This window comes from Podarcis raffonei, chromosome 3 (assembly GCF_027172205.1).
Source record: "Podarcis raffonei isolate rPodRaf1 chromosome 3, rPodRaf1.pri, whole genome shotgun sequence".
Classification (NCBI taxonomy): domain Eukaryota; kingdom Metazoa; phylum Chordata; class Lepidosauria; order Squamata; family Lacertidae; genus Podarcis; species Podarcis raffonei.
The window spans coordinates 123207357-123228321 of record NC_070604.1 but is presented as its reverse complement, the minus strand read 5'-3'; the positions used below and the strand labels follow the sequence as shown (position 1 = coordinate 123228321).

The following is a 20965-nucleotide window of genomic DNA, read 5'->3' as shown; positions in this document are numbered from 1 at the left end:
GTAATGAGATTTCAGTTAATGGCAGGGGGGTACTTGGCAGATTTGTTCAAATCCCATTATCTCTATCCTTCTTGCGGAAGTCGGGAAAGGCTGCTCCTGAGCATTTGGAGTCAGTGGAAGAGATCCCTCAAGCCGAGTGCTTTGCTTTGCTTTGCCTGCACTGTAGCAAATCCAGTATTTTGGCCCTGCAGGAAGGGTTGCAAACATTGCGCCTTGAGCTGTGGCAGACAAGCAGCAGCAGCAGCAGCAGCAGCAGAACACCAGAAGGCAACCTGTCAAACATTTAGCATCCTGTCTGCAAAGCCAAAAGGTTTTGCTCTCATTGGCTTCATACCTCCTGATGAGCAAAGCTCTCTTCCAAAATCTATTCTTTTCTGCAGGTAAAGGAAGGAGGGGCGAGGACCTCCTTTGCCAACCGGCTGTTTTTGCCTACAACTCCCATCAGCCCCCAATAGCAGGAAAGTTGCCATCAACAGCAGGTTGGCAAAGGCTGGGTTAGGGCCTTAAAGTTGTTTGTATACCCAGGTATTCAGCACCGCCAGCAAACTTGGTGCTTGGGAATTTATTTTGTTGGTTCTTACTTACTAACTTTATTTATTTATAGTCCACCTTTTTCTCCACGGAGCTAAAAGCAGATTACATGGTTCTCCCTTCATTTAAGCCGCACGACAACCCTGTGAGGCAGTTGGGGCTGGGTGACCAGCCCAAGATGCTGCTACTGGTCTCTTGGTGAAGAGGAGACCAGCAGCTTCTCCTATCTGCTGAAAGTCCACTGTAGAGTGGCTGGGAAGGCCCGGCCAGATGGGAGGGGTATAAATAATAAATTATTATTATTTTTTATTATTATTATTATTAGGACTGGTGAGAACCAGCCGATCTGGCCTGCAAGGAGCCTGCTGCAGCCGCTGTTGTGGCAGCGAGCGATGCATTCCTTGGTTGCTGGATCTGCCGTCCCTGTGTATCCTGCTGCCTGAGGCGATCACCTCACCTTGCCTCATGGGTGGGCTGGCCCTGTTACTTTTCATGGTTTCTTTGGAGAGAAGCAGACCATGAGCCCGGGTTGAGACGTAATGCTGAGCCAGACCATGGTTTCTATCCTGGCAGCATCAGGAGCAAGCGAGGAGGGGAAACCTAACCAGGACATCCAAATCTACAGTACTCAGCAATTTGCTTCATATGTGTAATTTAAAGAGGTCACAGAATTCTGCTTGCTTTAGAGAAGAATGTGGGTTATAGTGGTGTTGGGTTTGAGTTTTGAGTACCACTGCCGCCAGTGCTTACACACAAACAAGCCGTGCCACAGATCAGTCAACCTTAATATTTGTAATTTTGGACAGCACCAAGGACTAGATGAAGATAATAATCCCATTCATTCTTCCCTTGACAGCTCCTGCTGAGATGCAGCCCCAGACCATTCATTTCTCAATTGTTTGGCTTTTAAGCACCAGAGAGTCAGATTACTATTATGGGAAGTGCTGAATAGGAGGCAGAGGAAGAAAAGAAGGCTGGGTGATCTGGGACAGAGCAATACTAGAGGGAAGGCTGGCTTGATAGCGCAATCTTCACACCAGAAGATAATCAAGATCAATCTTCAAACCTGAAGGCAATCAAGATCAAGTTTCAATTTAATCACCTAGGAGGACTCCTTCTAGAATAACCCTAAACTCAGCTTACAAAGCCAAACAACCAGGTCACTTATTATTTTTCAAGTGGTTGGTGCAAAGAGTTAGTTGGTGCATGACTACGACTCCTAACCTGAGCCATCAGCCCAGGCCTCAGTGAAGGAACCTCCTTGTCTTTCCTCCTGAAGATACGCAAGGCTGACACCTCAATGCACTTTGCAGCTTGAGGCTGCCTTTGGCATGGGTCATTTGAAGTGGTGGCCACTTCACTCTCCCCAATGACAGTCCCAGAGATATACAAGGTAAACTTTGAGGCTGAGAGGTGGTGGTTGGCCCAAGGTAAGCTTCAGGGCTGAGGGGTGTTGTAATTTTTTTAGGGTGCAGACACATAGCAGACACACACTCCACAGAAAACCAATCCTTTGCCCTTCAAAATTTAGGAAATATTCTCTGAGAAAATTACACCTCCTTTGATTATTTGGGATGAGCAAACCCAAAACCATCTCTGTTCATCTTGGAAAACCTTTCCCAATAACTCTTTCACTTGCAAATCCTTCCAGTTGTTCTGGAAAGTATCAGTTAACCCCAAACCAGACCTGCCAAGTGAGCATCTTTTGTGTATCAATAGGTATTTACCTAGGGACGCGGGTGGCGCTGTGGGTAAAACCTCAGTGCCTAGGACTTGCCGATCGTATGGTCGGCGGTTCGAATCCCCACGGTGGGGTGAGCTCCCATCTTTCGGTCCCAGCTCCTGCCCACCTAGCAGTTCGAAAGCACCCCTAAGTGCAAGTAGATAAATAGGTACCGCTTTATAGCGGGAAGGTAAACGGCGTTTCCGTGTGCTGCGCTGGTGCTGGCTCGCCAGAGCAGCTTCGTCACGCTGGCCACGTGACCCGGAAGTGTCTTCGGACAGCGCTGGCCCCCGGCCTCTTGTGAGATGAGCGCACAACCCTAGAGTTGGACACGACTGGCCCGTACGGGCAGGGGTACCTTTACCTTAGGTATTTACCATTTCAAAGGAATGGCCCAGACTAGCCAGGAAACCAGGCCAGAAAAATCATATCCATGCTCCAAAATCCTAAAGACGCCAAATCACACAGAATTCCTTTGTCTTACATATATTGCCCTTTTTCAAAGTTCAGAAGCTAGGGAAGGTATCATCCATAACCTCGTACAGCTGTGCCTTGGTTCTTAAATTTAATCTGTTCTGGGAGTCCATTTGACTCCTGAAACAGTTCAAAAACCAAGACGCGGCTTCTGATTGTCCGCAAGAGCTTCCTGCAGCCAATCAGAAGCCAGGGAAGACATTCGGCTTCCAAAAAACGTTCACAAACCGGAACACTCACTTCCGGGTTTGCGACGTTCGGGAGCTGATTTGTTCGACAACTAAGCCATTCAACAACCAAGGTCCCACTGTGCTGTGTTGGAGCTCATCATTTCAGAGTCAAGGGGCCATGCTAACTCCCGTTTCTGGCTGGAAACTAAGGCAGACCTGGTGGACAGAAGGTTCCAGTTTGGTGGAAGAACTTCCAGTCTACAAAAACTAACGCCACAATAAACTAGTTCATCTCCATCGCAGCCAAGTCGCTCATTAGAAGCACCACTGATTAGGTATAGTCCTGTGCTGCAGTTTGAAAACAACACACTTCAATTAGAGATGTAAACCCAGTTTCTGCTTCTCCTTCAGTAGCATGGTGCTACTTAAACTGTCTAGATGCCAGCCTTGCCTAACCTGGTCTTCAGGACTACAACTCCCATCAGCCCTAGCAGGCAGATCTAAGATGGGAGTTGTAGTCCAAAATGTCTAGAGGGCACCAGGTTGGACAAGGCTGGCAGAGACAGCTTCCAGAGAAATGGACTTTCAATGCAGGGACATTTTCTGGCAATGAGGGGTGGGGAGGAGGAGGAGGTGGCAGCTGGCTGGCATGGTCTGAAGTTCACCTGGCAGGAGGGAAGGTATTTGGGACACAAATACTGGTGTAATCTTTAGCCTGGATATCACGTAGCCTCGGGTCCCATTACAGAAGCACCTGCTCCGGTTTCAGAGCCCAGCCGCTGCCAAGAGAACACAAGATACCTGCAACTCCAGCCTACAGAGAAAGCACCTGAGCGCGGCCCTCCGTTCCTTTCCATGAAGTTTATTTTGCGTGTTAGTATGAAAATAAATGTCTAAAACATCATAAAAGAGCATGATTTATTTTTCTCATCAATGAATGTTCTCCAATTCTGAACAAATTACACACCAGTCTTCTTTACTGTACACCTGTATAATTTTGACATTGTTAATTTTGACATTGTTAATTTTGACACTGTTAATTTTGCCATTGTTTTCGTAAGAAATTATTTCCCAAGCATGGAGCCTGCTTTTCCCAGAGCTGCTGCACACTATGTTGACATCTTCATCCAGCTATTCACGCCAACCCCCAAGAACCTGCTCCTGGACCATCACCACTGCTTCAAAAACCACAAGTGTGCACAGGCAACTCCCTATTTGAGCAAGACTGGCAAGCGTGCACCAATTTCGGCACTGCAAGGGAGTGGGGGTGGAGCAGGGCAGGATGTGAAAATGGGGAGTTGCCTGTTTGTGAAATTTAGATTTTTTTTGCCTCCACGTGCATAACTTTGCACTTGTTTACACTACATTTGCTGCCCCATTTACTCACTTTGGAGAGATCCTTTTGGAGCTTTTCACAACCCTTTTCTCCCTTTAAGAAGCCTGAACCATTTCACATCATCCGCGATCTTAGCCACCTCGTGACTCACCCCCAGCACAGGAGAGTCCACAGCAACTCAGAAGAATAAATAATTATATCACACAGGTAAGGCTCGTTAGAAGTCAATGAAAAATCATGCCAATCTCCTCTCTTCTTTATAAAAGTGTTGGTTAAAAGGTAAAGGTAAAGGGACCCCTGACCATTAGGTCCAGTCGTGACCAACTCTGGGGTTGCAGCGCTCATCTCGCTTTATTGGCCGAGGGAGCCGGCGTACAGCTTCCGGGTCATGTGGCCAGCATGACTAAGCCGCTTCTGGCGAACCAGAGCAGCACACGGAAATGCAGTTTACCTTCCCGCCAGAGTGGTACCTATTTATCTACTTGCACTTTGACGTGCTTTCGAACTGCTAGGTTGGCAGGAGCAGGGACCGAGCAACGGGAGCTCACCCCATCACAGGGATTTGAACCGCCGATCGGCAAATCCTAGGCTCTGTGGTTTAACCCATAGCACCACCCGTGTCCCAGTAAAAGTGTTGGTTACAAAACAGCAAATATAAAAATCCAAGTCTATTTTACTGGGGGCGTGGGGTGGGATTATATTCCCCTGCAGAAAAACCACAAATATTTCACAGTAAATGCAGACCTTTGCTGTTTCAATGCCATTTCAAGTAAGCCTTATGCAGTCTCTCAAAGTCCAGCTTTGAGCTGAGCTTCAAACTGTTTTATTCTGTCTCTGGAATAGGGCATTGTTCTTACCGATTTTTTTTGCTTTAATTAATTTGTATTTAAAAATACTGCGGAATTGATTTTGCAAGCCTCCGAGAGAATTTTTATTGATGGGCAGCTATATAAAGCAAAGCACAGCAAATAGCTGTTCCACAGCCAAGCGATAGAAACTGCCTTTTGATGAGGTGTCCTCCCAGCTATCATCTCTTTGCAGAATTATGAGCGCGGCAGAGCTTCAAGGCTCAAGTGCCAGGAGACTATGTCTCTCGCTCAAGCCTGCCCTGCAATAATGCCCCTCCTAATTAGCCACGTTCAATTACTAAGCCCATCATGAATCAGCCAGAAGCAACATTTTCTTTAGACGAAAGACAGCAAAACCAAACCTCTCTCGGTCAGGATAAAAACACGAGTCTGTCGGTAGATATACGCAACCCTTTCAAAGGACTCACGTTTCCAGAAGCACCTCAGGGCCAAATGGAAGGTTAACTTGAGCCTGGGCTGATGTCTGAATTCAAAACATGGTAACAGATACTCCTCTCCGCCTTCTAGATCAGGCTTCCCCAACCTGCGACCCTCCAGATGTTTTTGGCCTACAACTCCCATGATCCCTAGCTAGCAGGACCAGTGGTCAGAGATGATGGGGATTGTAGTCTCAAAACATCTGGAGGGCCGAGGTTGAGTAAGCCTGTTCTAGAGGCTACGGCAGGAGCAGGCAAACTAAGGCCCGGGGGCCGGATCTGGCCCAATCGCCTTCTAAATCCGGCCTGCGGATGGTCTGGGAATCAGCGTATTTTTATACGAGTAGAACGTGTGCTTTTATTTAAAATGCATCTCTGGGTTATTTGTGGGGCATAGGAATTCGTTCATTTTTTCCCTTCAAAATATAGTCCGGCCCCCTACAAGGTCTGAGGGACAATAGACTGGCCCCCTGCTGAAAAAGTTTGCTGAGCCCTGGGCTATGGCATCACACAGGCAAAAGTTAACCCACGAGCTAAACCTGGGGTCGGCAACCTGCGGCCTATGGGCCACAAACGGCCCATGGGAGGTCATTTAAATGGCCCATGAGCCGCCTCTGAACTGAGCCGCCCACTTGGCGAGTCTCCGCGCACCATCATGGATAGTGGCCATGGATAGACTTACACTCCTCTTTTAAAGCCATCTAGGTTTCTGGCTTTCAGCATCACCTGCACAAGTGAGTTCCACAGTTTAGCTCTGTCCTTCATCTGAAGATCACAGGGCAGTTTACAATATAAAAACACAAAATTCATAACGTAATAGCAAAAAAACCTAGTATCAAAATTATCAATCCACCCTCCAAGCTCTGAGCTAGAAAGGGGTACTCATGGGCTGGATGCTAAACTATGAAAATTTTGCATTGGATAGTAGGCCTGGATTGTGGCAGATGTGCACTATCCTTATCAGGGATCTGTTCCTGTAAAAATAATTAGACTATTTGCAAGAGTGAAGTCTCTGCTTTGTGCCCCTTGTGTATCAAGTAATTTTGTTGTCCCTGAGAGGGGGCAATGACAATAAAGATATTATTATTATTATCATCAGGAGTTTAACTGAGGACCACTGCAAACAATCCAAAACAAGTTCCCACTGGCTCCAATCTTTCTTTTTCCAACACAGAACTGAAACTGCTCCAGGCCTGGCCTTCATTCTAAACCTGCTTGGAACTATATTAATACACGCAACCCTTCTATAGCTGCTGGCAAACAATGCACATTGGCTAGGATGCAGGATTTCCAAGAAACTCCGCATTTCCAAGGCAGGTTTCTTGTCCCTTTGGATGGAAACCTGGGACTGAAATGTGTGTGTGGCCTGATGACGTTTCAGAAGCCAGAGGTTGCTGAATTATACAATTTCAAGGAGCCAGGGTGCTCCAAAGAGGAGGGAGACAGTCTTGTGCAGCAGGAGGAATTATGGAATGCAAAGCTTGCTGTGCAAGATCCACAGCTTATGCCCTTTGTTCTGCCTGCTGCATCCCCACATCCAGCCCACCTGTCATTTTTGTTTCGCCTCTTTTTCGGAGACCTGCAAAAATGCTAGATGCCACTCTCTGGCCTCCCCAGGTACAACTAGGTTCAGCTCTGCCCCGTAAACTCATCAGGTATCACTGGCTTTTGCCTGCAGAATTTTTGTAAAACAAGAAGAGGAGAGAGGTGCAATAAGCCCAGCACTTTGTTGTTGTTTAGTCGTTTAGTCGTGTCTGCCTCTTCGTGACCCCCTGGACCAGAGCACGCCAGGCACTCCTGTCTTCCAATGCCTCCCGCAGTTTGGTCAAACTCATGTTGGTAGCTTCCAGAACACTGTCCCACCATCTCGTCCTCTGCCGTCCCCTTCTCCTTGCGCCCTCCATCTTTCCCAACATCAGGGTCTTTTCCAGGGAGTCTTCTCTTCTCCTGAGGTGGCCAAAGTCTTGGAGCCTCAGCTTCAGGATCTGTCCTTCCAGTGAGCACTCAGGGCTGATTTCCTTCAGAATGGAGAGGTTTGGTCTTCTTGCAGCCCATGGGACTCTCAAGAGTCTCCTCCAGCACCCATAATTCAATTTGCTTGCACAGAGGCAAGCCAAGCAGCTACCTGCCTTTCCAGGCATTCACAACCCACACCTGATGCAATGCAACTGACCCATGTGAAAGGGGGAGCCTCCTCCTCCCTAGGGGAGAAACTGCTGGATTCCCTTTCGTCCCAAAGGGAGCCAGATGGGGAGAAGACGGTACTTGTGCCCATGTGAAGCAGCCCTGCCCAAAGCCCCATGGCGTTTTTCTCTGGGGCTGCAGCACATGATGCCGGCCTCCTAGCATGTCAGCAAGAGGCGGCAGCGGCTGCCAAGTGGCAAGCTCGAGGGAGAGCCATTCCCAGCTCTCCGTCCTTTGTGCGCATTGCAGAAGCACACCAAAGGCCTCAGACTGCCTCAGCCGCAAGACTTTAATCATTCCGCTGGGATCCCAGGGGAGGAGGGCAGGCAGAGCAGTCAACGCAGCTGAAATGCAGATTCTGGACTGAGCCAATCCCCTCCGTTCAAAGCTCTGCCTGGGAAATGGCTTCAATTGTGGCCCCATTTAGATTCACACTCCAGAGTCACCTTGGTTCAACCTTGCTCCCTATTGTGCAAAAATGTAGATGGTCCTAATAAAAGGTGCGCCTCTTTTTCGGAGACCTGCAAAAATATGTTTGCTCTGCTGGATCTTTCAGAAAGAGTCCCTTTTAGCTGGCCCATATCAGGGATGAAACCTGCTGCTCTTTATTTGCCGTCTGTCAGACCATTTTAGATTTCACTGCTTGTCATTTTTTAATGGATTGCACTTTGCTTTCCAACTGTTCGAAATGCTTTCTAAATCAGCATAAAAAACATGCTAAATAAAAATTAATTTAGCCTTGAAAGCCAAGGTTTGAATCTTCAAAATCCTCCTTTTCCACTGAGTGCTGTTGCGTTCATGCCCTGCTTGTGGTCTTCTTCTCAGTCACTGTGGGAAGCAGGAAGATTAGACAGGCCTTTGGTTTGATCCAGCTGCACAAGACTCTTCTTAGGATCAAGGCTTTTGACAAGGCAAAAGCAAAGATTTTTTTCCATTACTGCAGAGAGCAATGGAATGGTGTCTACATGGGCTGCTTTCCCTGTGTTGAAGCTCTAGGTATGTCAGGAACAGCCAAGGTGGTCCGGACCTTGCCCCAGGTAGGAGAAGACCACAAACTAATTTCATTAGAGGCCTCTGTGTGAGAAAACTTAAGTAGTAGTTCTGTACAACCTCTGAGAATTGCCAGGCTGCTGCTACTCATCCTTCAAGCCATACTGATAGAACCATAGAATTGTAGAGTTGGAAGGGACCCCATATCTCAGTTTTTGAGATATGGTAGCTAGGAGCTAAATGGCACCTTAAACCCCGGTTATGGGCACAACAACAGAATGTCTAGGCGTAAAAGAAGTAAAAGGAAAATAACTGCAAACAGAAAACCCCTGAAGTAGATTTCTCCACATCACCCCCCCCCAAAAAAAACCCACCTCCACTGAGAGGTCATACCTTTAACCATTTCAGGTTATTTCTTTCATATGGAAGCCATTGACAAATTACATTGCCACATCTCTTTCTCACACACACAGGGGTGGGGAGGAGGAGGAGGAAGGCAATAAATGAGAATATTTTTACTGGATGTGGCAAGCTCTCTGTGGCCATGATCCAAGGAGCCACTTCAGGCACACTCAAGGGTTTGAACATGCCCAGCAGGGCTTGCCATACCATGATGTGCTTTTGCGTTCTCTCTCCTAAGGCGGGTATACCACCATTGCATATCCACTCAAAATGACTGAGAGCACTTGTCTGCCTTACGGAAGTGTTTTAAGGATTACAGAAATAACCTGAAGTGTGCCACAGAAATGCCAAGCGTTCATCCTGAAATAGAGGGGCGAGCTTGCATCCCAGCTCACCCTTGTCTGAAGGATGCTGCGTCTAGGCAGTCTGCCTGAACTTTCATGCAACGCAGATAGAGGATCACTCAACTGGGAGCCTTGACAACTCCTACCAGTTCTTCAGAGCTTTCGTGATACAATTCTTTGCAAGCATTCCCATATCCTTAGTGTTTTCGAAGAATGCTCTGAGTCAGAGCCACTGATCCTTCAAGCAAACTGGTCTGCCACAAATATGGACTGAAAGGCACCCTGGCTATACTTCTTCTTTGGCAATCACTTGTAGCCAAGTAAGACTGTCTTCCATAAACACGGTTTTAAAAGTGAGTCCGTAAGTGACTGCGGAGGCCAATTCTGGATCCACACATCCTTCTACAGTGGGGACATTGGTTTCCGGGTGGGAGTTGATCCCGGTGTGGATTTGCCAAACGTGCCTTCCTCTTAGCACGTTTCTCCCTTGCATCCTGAGTTCATTAAGTGGATGGCTGTACCACTCTGCTCGCTGAAGCAGTTTAGCACCATGCAATGTGAATTTGCTGGCCAGGACCCAACCATTCGTTTTTTTTGAGGGGGAGGCAAGCACTAGCTTGCTACATGGAGCCTGTCCCACATGCATATCAGGCTCCCACCCCATATATACAACGGGTGGTATTCAACTAAGGTTTACTCAGAATACACCCACTGAAATTAATGTGAAATCATAGCGCTGTAGAGTCGGAAGGGACCATGAGGGTCACTTTGTCCAACCCCCTGCAGTGCAGGAATCATTTTGGCCCTGAATGTGGGGTCCAAACCCGCAACCCTGAGATTAAGAGTCTCATGCTCTGCAGTCTGAGCTATCTAGGAAGGCCCTCGCTAGATGCATTAACGTCAGTGGGTATAGACCAGGCCCAGGCAAACTGGCCCTCCAGATGTTTGGGACTACAATTCCCATCATCCCTGACCACTGGTCCTGTTAGCTAGGGATGATGGGAATTGCAGTCCCAAACATCTGGAGGGCCAGAGTTTGCCTATGCCTGGTATAAGCCAAGTAGAACCTACAGTTGAATGCCGACCATAGTCATGAGCCAAGAAAGAACATCTTCCATTCTGAAACGACATTACCTATATTTCTGAAATGACACCTTGGCCAATACTGGGGGCTTCTTTTTCTTACCATACCATCAAGCCCAATAATCTTTATTGAACATAAAATGGAGATGAGTTCTTCAAAGCTTGCTATCTACTTTGTAGCTTTGAGCTGGTCGTCCTCAAGGAGCGTTATCCTGTTAATGGTTCAGATTTGTGTAGACCAACACATCTCGGACTGAGCAGAGGAGGAGAGGATACTGGGGGCAACATGAACTCAGTCAACCCGCAGTTGCAAGGAGGCAGCTTGACTGGTCTGGATACTGCCCAAGAAAGTATTTATATCTTACTGAGTATGACTACTTGCAACCTGGAGGAACTTGTGTTTCATGTATCAGATGCTTGGTGGGCCCTGAGTTGACCACACCAGGAGTCACATGCTCCCAAGGCGTTTCATAGTATGTTATTGTGCTTGCAGAGTTTTAGATGGCACACAGAGCCAAAATAATCACAAATCCCTCAAAAATAATGCCCTTTCCCCAAACCCCTTTATTATTTTTTAAAAAACACCCCTTCATCCTTCCAACTGAGAATAATAATAATAATAATAATAATAATAATAATAATAATTTATACCCCGCCCATCTGGCTGGGTTTCCCCAGCCACTCTGGGCGGCTTCCAACAAAGTATTAAAATACAATAGCCTATTAAACATTGAGAAGAAGAAGAGTTTGGATTTGATACCCCGCTTTATCACTACCCGAAGGAGTCTCAAAGCGGCTAACGTTTTCCTTTCCCTTCCTTCCCCACAACAAACACTCTGTGAGGTGAGTGGGGCTGAGAGACTTCAGAGAAGTGGGACTCGCCCAAGGTCACCCAGCAACTGCATATGGAGGAGCAGAGACACGAACCCAGTTCCCCAGATTACGCGACTACCGCTTTTAACCACTACACCACACCGGCTCCCAAAAAGCTTCCCTAAACAGGGCTGCCTTCAGATGTCTTCTAAAAGTCTGGTAGTTGTTGTTCTCTCCCTCTGGTGGGAGGGCGTTCCACAGGGCGGGTGCCACCACCGAGAAGGCCCTCTGCCTGGTTCCCTGTAACTTGGCTTCTCTCAGTGAGGGAACTGCCAGGAGGCCCTTGGAGCTGGACCTCAGTGTCCGGGCAGAACGATGGGGGTGGAGATGCTCCTTCAGGTATACTGGACCAAGGCCTTTTAGGGCTTTCAAGGTCAACACCAACACTTTGAAGTGTGCTCGGAAACGTACTGGGAGCCAATGCAGGTCTTTCAAGATCGGTGTTCACATAAGAGCGGCCGCTCCCAGTCACCAGTCTAGCTGCCGCATTTTGGGTTAGTTGTAGTTTCAGGGTCACCTTCAAAGGTAGCCCCATGTAAAGCGCATTGCAGTAGTCCAAGCGGGAGATAACTAGAGCATGCACCACTCTGGCTAGGCAGTCTGTGGGCAGGGAGGGTCTCAGCCTGCGTACCAGATGGAGTTGGTAGACAGCTGCCCTGGACACAGAATTGACCTGCATCTCCATGGACAGCTGTGAGTCCAAAATGACCCCCAGGCTGCGCACCTGATCCTTCAGGGGCACAGTTACCCCATTCAGGACCAGGGAATCCTCCACACCTGCCCGCCTCCTGTCCCCCAAAAACAGTACTTCTGTCTTGTCAGGATTCAACCTCAATCCATTAGCCTCCATCCATCCTCCAACCTCCTCCAGACACTCACACAGGACCTTCACCGCCTTCACTGGTTCTGATTTGAAAGAGAGGTAGAGCTGGGTGTCATACGCATATTGATGAACACCCAGCCCAAACCCCCAGAACACAAAATGAAGCAACCACATCATAAAGAGCAATGCTTCTGCATACCAGTTGCTGGAAACCACAGTGGGTGTGGGGCATCAAGGATGTTCTTGTGTTCAGGTACTGATGAATGCAAGAAGAGCATCTGCTGGATCAGGCCAATGGTGCTCACAGATGCCCATTATGGGAAACCTGCAAGCAGATCATATCTACCACTCCCCAGTTGCAATCTCACTGCCTCTTTTCAATCAGCTTGCGTTTCTAAGTTGTTTTCAAAGATAACCTTGCAGAGAACGTGCTGCAAAAACCCAACCGGTCCAAGTGTCACTGGCAGGTAGCCACCAGCCAAACACGTCCAACTGCCTTTCCCACATCCTCAGGCCTCAACCATCGAAAGACAGCCAACAGCACCGGGTCAAATAGCACCCTGGACGCCTCCACTAATGGAACTGCACTAAACGTGGAGTGTGCGTGGTTTGGGAGCTGCACGGTCAGAGAAAAAACAATGCTGTCCAGGCTTGTAAAGACTGCAGAGAGAATAATTGGGTGCACTCTTCGCACCTTGGATCAAATCTATGCTTCCGGGTGCCATAAGAAAGCTGCAGAGATAGCGCAGGATAGTGCGCACCCCGGAAATGATCTCTTTCAGCTTCTGCCTTCTGGAAGAAGGTCCAGGGTTATAAAGACTAGGACTAGCCGCCTGAGAAACAGTTTCTATCCAAATGTGATTTTGGTTTTAAACACAGTGTGGGAGGATATTGTATTTAATCATGGGGTACCAGAGTTTTTAGGGGGTTAACCAGGCTGGGATAGCAGGCTTGTTGGTTTCTGAATGTCTGATGTAGATTTTCAGTTTTGTTGTTCTGTATGGCACAATGATAATAAAGATTATCGTATCGTATCGAATCGAAACCTGGCGCAAGAGATGCAAATGACATTCTATTAAAAATGACTTGCAAAAATGTCACAGGATGCCGCTGAGGGCTGAATGGACATATCTCACTGGATATGTCTTCACTGCTCCAAGCTCCTAAACACTTGGGAAAGGCGGTCACCATTTTCCTGGGAGTGCCCACACACTCATGCCTGGCCATTTGTGCTAGGATCACATGCAAACCATGTGTGTGAGAGAAATTAGTGATACGAGAAGAGAAAAAGTACCATATTTTTCGCTCTATAAGACACACTTTTCCCCCTCCAAAAATGAAGGGGAAATGTGTGTTCGTCCTATGGAGCAAATGCAGGCTTTCGCTAAAGCCTGGAGAGCGAGAGGGGTCGATGCGCACCGACCCCTCTCGCTCTCCAGGCTTCAGGCAGCTGTCCGCAAGCCTTCTGAGCGTGGCGGGATAGCAGCCTGAAGCCTGAAGCCCAGGGAGCGCAGCGCCAACTCCCGCTGCGCTCCCCGGGCTTCAGGCAGCTATCCGCAAGCCTTTGGGCTCCGAAGGCTTGCGGTTAGCAGCCTTTTCTGGGGGCTGGGGTCGGGGGAAGCTCAGGCTTCCCCCGTCCCCAGCCCCGCAAGCTCCGGGAGCAGCGGCGAGGTTGCACACAATCTTGCCGCCGCTCCTGGGCCTGCTCTGGGGGCTGGGGGGGGGAAATAAATTTTTTTCTTTATTTCCCCCCTAAAAACTAGGTGCGCCCTATGGTCCGGTACACCCTATGGAGCGAAAAATACGGTATGTGGGCTTCCTGATTTGTGGTCCAGTGGCCTGTGAGCTTCATTCAGGTGGTCCATGGTGTGCCTGTGGATGCACAGTTGAAGGCAGGAGGCGGCACATCCCTTGCATTACAGTGGTACCTCTTCTTACGGATTTAATTCGTTTCAGGGTGCTGTGCACACCCTGAAAAATCCGTAACTAGAGGCGCTGCATCTGCGCATGCGCACGGCACACAGAGCGCTTCTGCGCCTGAGGTGAAACCCGGAAGTATACACTTCCAGGTTTGCCGCGGCCGTAACCCGAAGATTCTGTGACCTGGAGGTTACGCAACATGCGGTACCATTGTATTCATATTTATTTCCAACTGTATTTTTATTGCTTCCTTCATTTCTTAGATTGTAATTATGAGGTTAGAATTTGAACTCAACGGAACTTAAATTTTAACAGAATAGACTGCAATATATAATCACGTCAACGGCTACAGTCGTCTTCACATCCCACATGGCAACTCTGAAATAAGCACCAGCCACATCAGATGGAAAATCCCCCGGCCCAGAGTCCTCCGAGATACATCTGGCTCCATCAGCCATCGGATCCAGACCATTGTAACAAGTCCCCTTGCAGAGGAAAAAGGCTGCTGATAGCCTAAACCTTGACACTGGTCTGACAATGACAAAGGACTGCGTGTTAAAATTCTCCGCTTTCCAACACCCTTCCCTCTTCCCTGCCTGAGAAAAAGCAGATCAATAGCGTGTCCTGCCACGTGCACCAGGCCGATAACGTATTGGGACAGCGCCACGGTTGTCATGGCAGCCACAAAGTGAGCCACCCTGTTCCCTGGGACAGCAGTTCAGGGGCGCTCAGTGCCACATCCCAGACAATCTCCTTCTGCCCAGGCAGAGAGACCAATGGGCAGAGGAGCGCGAAGGACACTCAGAACCCCCAGCCTGTTCCCAGAGCCCAAGACAAGGGACAGACACTCAGAGAGCTGGCCGCCTCCTGGAAAAGAGGCAGGAGGGGTTGTTTTAGTTAAATAAATTGTTTCAATTGTTATTAAGGAAATGGTTATTTTTCTCCAATAAAGTACAGCAGAAAAGTTGTCCAAATATGAACAATAATTTCATAATTATCTGTCTATGTATTTTTAATGGCATAACCAAATCAGTAATTTTTGATATAACTGTGAAAACTACTCTGAAAATTTATGACTCCAAAAACAAAAGCTTCATCTGGTTGTAAATATTAAGATTATACCAGCAAGGTTGAACCTTTCTGTAAAAAAATGAATTTAATCAAGTCTTACTGACTAGTGATTTAAATTGTGATTTAAATTTATTCCATTTAAATCAAATCCACCCTGCTTGGGGGCTTCATACAAGTTTGTGTTCTGGCAGGTTGCAGCAAAATCTAAACTAAAATCACCTTGGCAACAGCATCCTTTGATTCACGTCAGAGGACCTGATGGAGGCAAGAGCTGCGATGCCTGACTGTTAAAATTTAATCTCCGCTTTGTCAGCCACTGAAATAAAACAAATATTTGAAGTTCCTACGTGGAAATCGTTCAGTTTCCACGATGATCAAAGGTATTTCCCTGAGCAAACTGCAGCGAAGCAGAGCAAGAGACCTTGAACAGCTCCTGGCTCATCTCTTGACCGGGAAGAAAGGACTCCACATACAAGCTGAGGAGGACGCCAGTTTTGTTGAACTCCTGTATTACCTGCTCCTTTCTGCATCCATGCACGCGCAACAGTTCTAGCAGCCCCCCAACGTCACTGAGGTCCAGCTTCCTCAGGAGATGATGCCCCAAATTGTTTCCCAACCTAAAGGTGAACTGATGATGGAGCAAGCATGGCGTGTCAAGTTTGAGATTTTTATGCGGGTAAACTGTGGCTCTCCTCCCCTCCTCAGCCACGAGCTCACCAGGTGACCTTAAGACAGGTCAGCAAGAAAACAGGTCCCTCCTGCAAGGAACTTACAAATAAAAAAATGACACAATTGCAATGTGCTGCATGCAGAAATAGCAAGCACAGCGCAATTACAGGGAAATAGTCAAGCGAAGCAGCTACCTGGAGCTTCTCAGAAGAGCAGCAGCTTATACCAGGGGTGAGCCGAAACGCTCCTCGCTATTTGTGGGACCCAGGAATTTTACTAAACACTCTGCCGGGGACCCTTTGCAAACATTTTAACATTGACTCACCAGTTGCTTTAACTATATAGTTAAAGCTCTGGTTTTCCCAGTAGTGATGTATGGAAGTGAGAGCTGGACCATAAAGAACGGTGATTGCCAAGGAATGGATGCTTTTGAATTCTGGTGCTGGAGGAGACTCTTGAGAGTCCCATGGACTGCAAAAAGATCCAACCTCTCCATTCTGAAGGAAATCAGCCTTGAGTGCTCACTGGAAGGACAGATCCTGAAGCTGAGGCTCTAAGACTTTGGCCACCTCATGAGAAGAGAAGACTCCCTGGAAAAGACCCTGATGTTGGGAAAGATGGGGGTGCAAGGAGAAGGGGATAACAGAGGACGAGATGGTTGGACAGTGTTCTGGAAGCTACCAGCATGAGTTTGACCAAACTGCGGGAGGCAGTGGAAGACAGGAGGGCCTGGCGTGCTCTGGTCCAGGGGGTCACGAAGAGTCGGACACGACTAAACGACTTAAACAACAACAAAACAACCCCAGTTGCTCCATCTCCTTGATCATTTTCAGAGCCTTTCCCAGGTCTACGATGTCTTTGTTTGAGGTGAGGAGACCAGAACAGTACACAGTACTTACCATTCCCGTCCAATTTGGTTTCAGAGTGCCCTTGTCCAGGCATAGGTAAACTCGGCCCTCCAGATGTTTTGGGACTACAACTCCCACCATCCCTAGCTAACAGGACCAGTGGTCGGTCAGGGATGATGGGAGTTGTAGTCCCAAAACATCTGGAGGGCCGAATTTTCCTATGCCTGCCCTTGTCCCTCTCTAGAGAAATTTCCTTATTGCTTTTGCTCTTTCAAGTTTGCTGGAGGGAGGATGATGGAGATGTAGGCTTCCTGCCTGCCTTCCCAGCACAACGGGGCCCACCCAGGCTCCTTCGCTGCCTGCCTTTCGGCGGGCAACAAAGACAGCTTTATCCCAGCATGCAGTTAACCAACTTGAACTATGCATGCTTAATGACACTACAGACCATTTTATTGTTCCACAGTCTGCTTATTGTGCACTTATTGTTCCTGCTCTGTTTGCGAAACCTTCCTGGGTGCATGTATTCAGTGAAAGGCAGGACAGAGCAAACACCGTGGCCAGACGGTAATAAATAAGAGGCAGCAAGCTACCTACCGACAGAAGGAAGAGGCAGGATATTAGTGTACAAAATCAATTCCGGAAACTGGTACTATTCTATCCAAGGAGACGGGGGGAGGTGGGCTGGACAACAGAGGAAAGGGGATGCACAAGAAGAGTGAGAAATGTCCCACTCACCTCCCTTCTCTGATCACCGGAACACCCCCCCCAAAAAAAACCCCCTCTCTGGTTACAGACATTCAAAAGAGGATCACCAGTCTGGTAGCTTAGCCCTGAAAAAATCCATCATGCTTCACGCGGGATGTTTCACATTTTACACCCAATTCGGGAAAGTAGCAATCTTGTAACACGCACAAAGGAATTTCCCAAATGGGCCCCCAGAAAGTCAGAGGAGAATGGTGGGGAGGTGCTGGTCACCTGCACAAATCTGCTCATAAATTAAAAATTAAAATTAAATTTAAAATTAGCTGCCTAGCTAATTACAGCTCACTTAGCAAGAAAAGGGCAGTTTACTGCAATGCACCTCTGGCTGTTTGATGATCTAAGAACACTTCTCCAGGGATTGTTCATTGCTCAGTGGGTGGAGCACCTGAATCGCACCAGAAGGCCACGAGGTTCAACCCACATGATCTCCAGGCAGATTCCTTGTCTGAAACCCCGGGGACCCACTGCAAGTCAGTGCTGCGCTACATGGACCAGCGCTCTGATTCAACAGGTAGCTTCCAAGGCACCTTTGTAGGAACTTTGTAGAAAAGTCCCTGGGAAGCCACGACCAGCATTCCCTGACCTGTTCCTCTGCAGTCGTTGTGGCACTGCAGTTCCCATCAGCCCCAGCCAGGCTCACCAAAGGAGCATGGAATTGTGCAGCCTAACCCTCTGCAGCGCAGGGATCTCAACTGAAGCTTCCATGACAGGTGACCATCTGACCTCTGCTTAAAAACCTCCAGCGAAACAGAGTCCATCACCTCCCGAGGGAGACCATTCCACTGTCAAACAGCTCTGACTGTCGGAAAATCATCCCCGGTGTTTAGTCGGAATCTCCCTTCTTGCAACTAGTAGCCATTGGTTTGGGTTCTACCTTCCAGAGCAGGAGACAACAAGCTTGCGCCATCTTCCCTGGGACAGCCTTTCGGATGACTATCCTATCTCCTCTCAGGTCTCCTCTTTTCCAGGCTAAACATACCCAGATACTTCAACTGTTCCTCATATGGCTTAGTTCCCAGACCCTTGATCCTCTTGGTTGCCCTGCTCTGCACACCTTCCAGCTTGTCCACATCCTTCTTAAATTGTGGTGCCCAGAACTGGACCCAGGACTCCAGGTGGGGTCTGACTAAGGCAGAAGAGAGCGGTACTATTACTTTCCTTGATACAGACACTCAACACCTGTTGATACAGCCTAGAATAGCATTCACTTCTTTTTGGTGCTGCATCACATGGTTGGCTCATGTTAAGCTTGTGGTCTACTAAGACCCCCAGATCCTTTTCACACATTATGGGAATTGTTACAAGTTGTAGTCTAGCATTATCTGGAGAGCCACAGGTTCCTCACTCCTGGTTTATATCCCTGCTCCACATGAGGCACTCAAGGTGGCTCACAAGAAGATGAAAGACACAAACACACGTCAATAAAGAGGCACACTACAAAAAATTCCCAGGAGACAGGCAGACAATATAAATCAAATACTGTCAAGGAAACAGGCTGCCAGAAAAGTCAAACAAGAATAGACTCTAAGAGCCAACCAAAGGCTTGCCAGGACAAAGCACTTCGTCTTGGAATGTCACCAGGAAAGGAGACAAATGCATCTCCAAAGCGCAGGCAGGGCAACTGAGAAGGACCCACCCGATTGCCCTGCAGGGCCTAAACTCTTTCCTAGCACGTTGTGGGGGCCTAGGATGGAGAAGCCGGCTGCAAGCGGCTTTAACTCACAGGGCCCACGACAGGTGGCCACATGACCACCAGAAGGACACACACAAAATCACCAAAAGGAAGTCAAGTCAATAGGCTGATGCAATCATATCATCTCTACGACCACCCTAAGGTAAAAGGTAAAGGTACCCCTGCCCGTACGGGCCAGTCGTGTCCGACTCTAGGGTTGCGTGCTCATCTCGCTCTAGAGGCCATGAGCCGGCGCTGTCCGAGGACACTTCCGGGTCACGTGGCCAGCGTGACGAAGCTGCAGCTGGCGAGCCAGCACCAGCGCAGCACACGGAAACGCCGTTTACCTTTCCACTATAAAGCGGTACCTATTTATCTACTTGCACTTAGGGGTGCTTTCGAACTGCTAGGTGGGCAGGAGCTGGGACTGAACGACGGGAGCTCACCCCACCGCGGGGATTCGAACCGCCGACCATACGATTGGCAAGTCCTAGGCACTGAGGTTTTACCCACAGCACCACCTATGACCACCCTGCCCTCCCTCAAAACCCACATTGACCACTGCCTGGGTCTGCGGTATATTACACAATGCAGCTGAACTATTATTTTTTTGGTGGTGGTGGGAATGGGACACCTCAATTACAACCTCAAGACAGTGCATGCCAATCCCCAGCTTGCTCCTTGAGTTGCAGAGAAAGTGGCCTTGCCCAACCTTCCTGACTGGCTTCCAACCCCAAGTAGGCTTCAAGAAACACCTGCAACATTGCCAAGAGCTACCTGTAACCAAAAGTTACAAGAGAGGCAGTCCCTGACCCAATCTCCTTCCCCAGCTATCAAGCCATTGCATCACCATATAATCTTCCCTCCTCCCAAGTCTTTGGGATTCTTGCTTACCCACGCATCCACCGCCACCTCGCCCTCCTGCCCCCCAAACACAGAACCACACCCAAGCACCCAGCAGCCTTGCTTTCAGATGTGAATGTGTGATATGTTTGCCCTAGAGCAGTTCATACGTTCTTAAGCTGCGCTTGCAATCTCCATCCTAGCTTCCTGCTGTCCAGGTCCCAGGGTGGCTGCCAACGTCTCATCCTTTCCCCTCCTGCAGACCAAAGGATGCTGCTCCTTGGAAATCTTGCACCACAGCTCAAGCATATTTTAAAAAAGAGCAATTTCTATTTGCCACTGTGCGCCAGTTCCACAGTCCTGGGATCCTCACTCCGTTCGCCACAAGACTCTCACCTACCCATCGCTGCATCATCTTCCCCCTTTATAACTTCCTCCTTCCTCTCACTAAAAACAAGAGTCTGGAATTCCAGTAATCCCAGCAGCATAGACTACGTGGCTCTCTTCTCTCCCCACGCCACCCGCTTTTATCCTTGCACCAACTACAAATCCCACAACAACAATTTGCTCCACATCAAAATAACTCCATCAAAATAAGCTCCACATCAAAATAACTTGCTTGGTGGTGGAGACACACATGACCTTCTCTGAACTGCAAACTGAGATGAAACCCTACAGCCAACGCGACTTCATGTGCGTTAACACCTTCCTGCGTTTGGAGAGGACAGGATAGGAGAGGATTCCTCCTACTGAGCGCCCTTTTCTCAAACCAGCTGACAGTTGTTTTGCTGAACATAAAGGTAGCACGCTTAGGGGAGCAAATTATTTTTAGTCTTGCAGATCCCAGGGGAAAGTTAAGAGTGCCATATATGAGATTGCAGTAGTAAACTGTAAGAAATGCAGCAGCCACAAGCCAGCCCCGTCTATCTGATATTATGGGATGGGCATCTTAATTCAATGTT

General features: G+C 48.3%; 2 protein-coding genes and 1 long non-coding RNA gene across 5 annotated transcripts in view; 1 reads left to right on the top strand and 2 right to left on the bottom strand.

Annotated features, from left to right (window-relative positions):
• LOC128411520 (uncharacterized) overlaps window positions 1-20965 on the bottom strand; it is a 215355-nt gene that overhangs the window by 26912 nt on the left and 167478 nt on the right. The window lies entirely within an intron of this gene.
• LOC128411519 (sterile alpha motif domain-containing protein 12-like) overlaps window positions 1-20965 on the top strand; it is a 186141-nt gene that overhangs the window by 37460 nt on the left and 127716 nt on the right. The window lies entirely within an intron of this gene.
• The window catches only part of SELENOI (selenoprotein I), a 48054-nt gene that overhangs the window by 17995 nt on the left and 9094 nt on the right, over window positions 1-20965 (bottom strand). Inside the window, exon 1 of one of the 2 annotated variants that reach the window (XM_053383882.1) lies at window positions 20400-20517. The exons of the other annotated variant lie outside the window; for it this stretch is intronic. The gene's annotated coding sequence lies outside the window, so the exon portion shown is untranslated. Of the gene's footprint in view, window positions 1-20399; window positions 20518-20965 lie in introns of those variants that run through there. 2 annotated transcript variants of the gene reach the window in all.